Genomic DNA, 5,000 nt, shown 5'->3' on the forward strand with positions numbered 1-5,000 from the left:
CCGCCCCCTCGCCGCCTCCCTCCTCCCCGCCCTCCCCGCCCTCCCCGCCGGTGGTAGGCGCCGGAAGTGCCGCCATTTTGGGGTGTTCTGCTCTAGCGGCGGCGGCGGCGGGACGCGGAGGCTCCCCCGGGACTTGGCCTCAGCAACGAGGCGGCGGCTGCGGAGGCGCAGGCAGCAGCTGACGCGGCGGCGGGCTCAGGAGCAGCCGCTGGTGAGTGCGGCGGCCGCGGGATAACGGGCCGCGGGGTTGAGGGAGGAGGGAGGCCGAGGGAGAGGGAGGGAAAGGAGGTGGAGGGAGGCGGGGCGGGTCCCGTGTGGGCGGCCGCGGGTCACAGGGCCCTCGGGGCGCGGTCGTCCAGCTCTCCTGCGCCCCGGGACAGGACCTTGGGGGCCTCCGGGGCCGGGTTCCTCGGCGCCCAGGGCCTGTCGCGAGCCCCGCGCCGGGAGAGACCCGCCCTCCTCGTGGTCCGGGGCCGCGTCCCTGCCCGGAGGTGTCCCCGTGCCCCTCCTCGCTGCCCTGTCCGGTCCAGTCTGCCGGCCCGAACGCCCCTGCGCTGACCCCTTCGCCCCACGTGTTCCGGGTGCCCACCCCGGGGCGCCCCAGGAACCAGCCTCTAGAGGGCAGCGCTCCTCCTGAGGCTCGGGAGCCCCCTGTTCCTCGCCCCAGATCCGCGGCGCCTGGCGCGCCCTCCCCCACGTCAGGTGCACACCCCGTCACCGCCGCACTCTGGGGCGCGGCCGGGGACCCGGCTTTCATTTCGGAGATCAGGCGTCGGGGCGGTGGTCCTCCCGGCAGGATGCTGTCCTAGTTCTGTGGGCTCCTCGCACATGCTCCGAGGGGCTTCCGACTGGTGTGGGCTGCTTTCCCTGGTGGAGGGGAGAGAAGGTGGCGGGGTTTGGTGGGAGTATGTTTCCAGCAAAATTGCTATCCCTCTCCGGGAGCTGGAGTTGGCGCTGCGCGTTTGCGACCGAGTAGTTTGAAAGAGCTTGGGTGCTGTACAGTGTTCGTGCTGGGGGAGGTCGCTAATTCCGTGTCGCCCTCTGCGGGAACTTCACCCTCGAAAGGTCTTTCGCTCTGATTCTGTCCGCCCCAAGGCTTTAAGTGCGATCTTCCCCCTTTCCACACGGGCAGCACTCTGTCTGCCCCTCTGCCTCTGTGTGAGATAGAGATATCTATCTATCTATCTATCTCATATATATATATATATTTTTTTTTTTTTTTTTTTTTTTTTTTTTTATTTTTTATCTCATATATATATATATATTTTTTTTTTTTTTTTTTTTTTTTTTTAAGCCGGGGTCTTGCTGTATAGTTCAGGTTGCTCCTGAACTCACTATGTAGCCCAGACTGGACTCGAACTTGCAGCAATCCTCTTGCCTCAGCCTCGTGAGCTCTGGGATTACAGGCGTGCACGGGCAGCATTCTTAGTTTCAGTTTCTTTGTAGCTTCTTGGTGAGAATGAAGGTGTCTCTTGTTGTCACCTCTTGGTTTCTTCATCTTTACCTTTTCGCCCTGGGAAATCTCGGAGGGGACATGAATTTCCTTCTCTCCCCTTGCGGCTTTTCGTGTTCTAGCTTTACCGAATCTGCATGGCTTTGAGACACGACTCGGGCAGGACTGCGACTGCAGCTCTCAGCTGTTGCTTTACTCGGGAAGCCTGGGGTTCCCCTAGCGGAGGCCGCGCGGGGCTGGCCACCACCTGTTCCATTCCCGGGCTCTGGCTTGCATTCGTTCTTGTCCTCCGGGCTCCTCGAACTTTTAGATATGTTCTCGCTTCAGATCCTCCCTAAGTATCTCCTTTCCCCTGCTCCTGCTTGTCAGAGTAGGACATTGAGGTCCTCAGAAGTTAAGGATGAGCCTGCTGGGCATCGGTGGCAAGCGCTCTTAAAGCAGTTTCTAGACTCCTAGAAATAGTTCACCTTGCTTTTTTTTTTTTAAAGCAGTATCTCGAGCAGTAATGCCAATTGCCCTTTGAGGTGTGATGGCACGGAAGAGCCCTGGGTTTAAAGTTAGAAGGCTTACATTGTAGTCTTTGTCAGTACTAGTTTTACAACCTGGACAGAATCATTAAGTTTATTTTAATCCGCAAAATGGAGGAAATGGTGTCTGTCTCAGACAGTACTAACTCCCTTGCATGTAATAACATGTGAAAGTATGATAGGCAGGTGATGAGATTTGGACCCAGGGGTGGTTTATTTTTCAAAAGATTTTATTATTACAGATTCATTATACAAAATACAGATAAATTGAAAGGAAGAGATTCATCATTGTCAGTCAGCTGATTGTTAGTATTTGAATGTTGTTGTGTCCTCCCTTTTTATATGCTGTAGAAGTGTTTGTTAGTGACTGAAATAAGGTTGTCCTAATCAGAGTTTGGTGATTATTATTATTATTTTTTTTTTAGGGAAGGGGCTACAGGGTGCTCAGGGTCTCACTACTAGATTGGACTCATAGTGATCTGCCTGTTTACAGCCTTCCAAGTGCTGGGATTACAGGCATGAACCACCATGCCCAGTCTCAATTGCTGTCTCAGCGCGGCCTAGGGGCTGGGGCTGGCATGGCAGGCCTGGGATCGAATCCCCGGCCAATCCGCTGAGTTATTTGGCCGGCCCTGGTGATGTTTTCAAGATTGATTGATTTTATTTTATAATTTTTTTGGCACTGGGAATCAAACTCACGACGTGGAGCTTGCCAGGCAGGTACTGTGCTGCTGAGCTACATCCTCCAAGCCTATTTTTTCGTTTAAGCTTCAGTAGTGAAGGTTTGCAGTATGTATTGAATACATCTCTTGGGTGGTATCAGCACATGTACACAGCCTATCTTAATTGTTTTTCCTTCATCTCTTGGTCTCCCTCTTGTTTATTTTTCTTTTCCTCTTGCTTTTAAGGTTTAATGTTAGGTTGCTGGCTATGGTGGTGCACACCTGTAATCCCAGCACTTAGGAGGCCTAGGCAGGAGGATTCTTGGGAGTTCAAGAGTACCCTGGGCTACAAAGTGAGCTCAAGGCCAGCCTCAACTGCATAGCTAGACCCAGTCTCAAAAAGAAGCAGAAAAAAGATTTAATACTAGGTGCTAGGCATGGTTTCTTTTCTGTGTTGTACAGCTTTCCCACTTGAGCTGGTCTTAATGAATATCTCAGCACAGAAGGAGAAATTCCTCATTTAAGCATATGCAAGTCTGGGGGCCAGGGAGATAGCTCAGTAGAATAAGCACTTGCCTGGCAAGTGCAGGGTCCTGAGTTCAATCCCCGGTACCGCAAAAAAAAAAAAAAGTCTGGAAGAGGGGGAAAAGAAGGTGGCAGAGACCTGACAGTTACTGTGTTGGGCTGTTTCCTGATTTTTTTTTTTTTTTTTTAAGTTTTGGGAGCTGACGGTGGTGTGCGGCACCTGTAATCCCAGAATTTGGGAGACTGGGGCAGGAAGATCTCTGAGTTTGAGGCCAACCTGGGTCACACAGTGAGATCCTGTTTCAAATAATAATAATAACAACAATAATTATTATTATTGTTGTTATTATTATTCTGGGGAGATGGCTCAACGATCTCAGTGCCTGTCTGGCAAGCACAATGTCCTGAGTTTGATTCCTGGTACTACATGTCATGCTGGCTCCAAAATCAGGCGTGGTGGCGCACAGCTGTAGTCTCAGTGTTGGGTAGGTTGAGATGGGAGGATTACTATGAGTCCGAGCTGCATATCAAGACCCTGTACCAAATACATAAGTAAATAAAATATTTTTGTGAGGCCTGCTCAGCCCACCTTGGGGGTGGGGTTGGTGCAACATGTGGTACCAGGGGTCAAATTGTGGTCCCTGTGCACTTGCCAGCCCTTTTTTTTTTTTTAAAGTTTTTTAAAATTTATTATTTATTTTGTGTGTGTGTGTGGTCAGCTCAGCCCACCAAGGGGCGGGGCTGGCTGGCATGTGGTGCTGGGGAATTGAACTGTGGTCCCTGTGCTTTGCTTAAGATTAGCTTGTTCTAAGTAGGTGCTTTAGACCACTAAGCCATCTCACCAGCCCCTTTTTTAAAGTTTTTATTATTTATTTATTTATTTTTATATTTTAAGGAAAGTCTACAGGGTATTCAGGGTCTCACTACTAGATCAGACTCATAGTGATCCACCTGTTTACAGCCTCCCAAGAGTTGGAATTAAAGGTGTGCACTGAGTCTCAGTTGTATCTCTGCGTCCCCAGGGGTGGGGCAGGCACAGCGGCCAGGGTTGAACCTCTGAGAAGCCTGCTTGCAGGCGCCTTCATCCACTGAGCTGTTTGGCTAGCCCTTGGAAAAAGTTGTTAAAAAAGGATGTGCTGCTAAAGGTAGAGTGTAAGTCCCGAGTTCCCTGGTCCTTACTTTTCTTCTCTTTTGTGCCAGGAATCAAATTCAGGAGCTTGCACTTGCCAGGTAGTTGCTTATGTTCTGCTGAGCTATATCCCTGGCCCTTTTTTTTCTGGGGCCTTGACTGCTTTTTTTAAAAAAAATATATTTGATTATTGCAAGGTCTCACTATGAAGCTCAGACTGGTAGTGATCCTCCTGCTTTCAGCCTCCCCAGCACTGGGATTACAGGCATGTGCCACCAGGCCAGGACTTTGGTTGGCTCAGTCTGCCCTGGGAGCAGGTGGTGCTGGGGATTGAACAGCGGTCTCAGGGCTTGCCTACACAGGCACTTTAGTCTGCTGAGCTATCTTGCCAGCCCCCTTTGACCTTTTTTCTCAACTGCACCTTGGCTTCTGCAGCTGCATTTCTGATGAGGTGACCTCAGGAGGAAGCAGGAATGTGAGTCCTGGTGGTTGTGGTGGGCCTGCAGTAGCAGAGCTGTCACGGAAAAGGGCATAGACTCCTGTCAGCTTTGGGGGCCTCAAGGAGGGATGCATTCAGATTTAACCAGTGGAGGACTGGTTTGCTTACACTTTGTCCTCTGTCTTTTTCTCTCTTTTTTGGTGGTACTTGGGATTGAACTCAGGACCTTGTGCTTGCCAGGCAAGCACTTATTACACGGAACCAT

The 5,000-nt window shown here is 51.0% G+C and overlaps 1 protein-coding gene across 10 annotated transcripts in view; it reads left to right on the forward strand.

Annotated features, from left to right (window-relative positions):
* Positions 1–68: 68 nt before the first annotated feature.
* Celf1 (CUGBP Elav-like family member 1) overlaps positions 69–5,000 on the forward strand; it is a 91,844-nt gene continuing 86,912 nt past the window's right edge. For 9 of the 10 annotated variants that reach the window (XM_023710852.1, XM_023710846.1, XM_004626964.3 and 6 more), the window contains exon 1: positions 69–211. The gene's annotated coding sequence lies outside the window, so the exon portion shown is untranslated. The remainder of the gene's footprint in view (positions 212–5,000) is intronic. The other variant, XM_012513790.2, reaches the window with a different exon arrangement.

The sequence above is a fragment of the Octodon degus genome, unplaced genomic scaffold (assembly GCF_000260255.1).
Source record: "Octodon degus isolate 3935 unplaced genomic scaffold, OctDeg1.0 scaffold00018, whole genome shotgun sequence".
NCBI lineage: Eukaryota > Metazoa > Chordata > Mammalia > Rodentia > Octodontidae > Octodon > Octodon degus.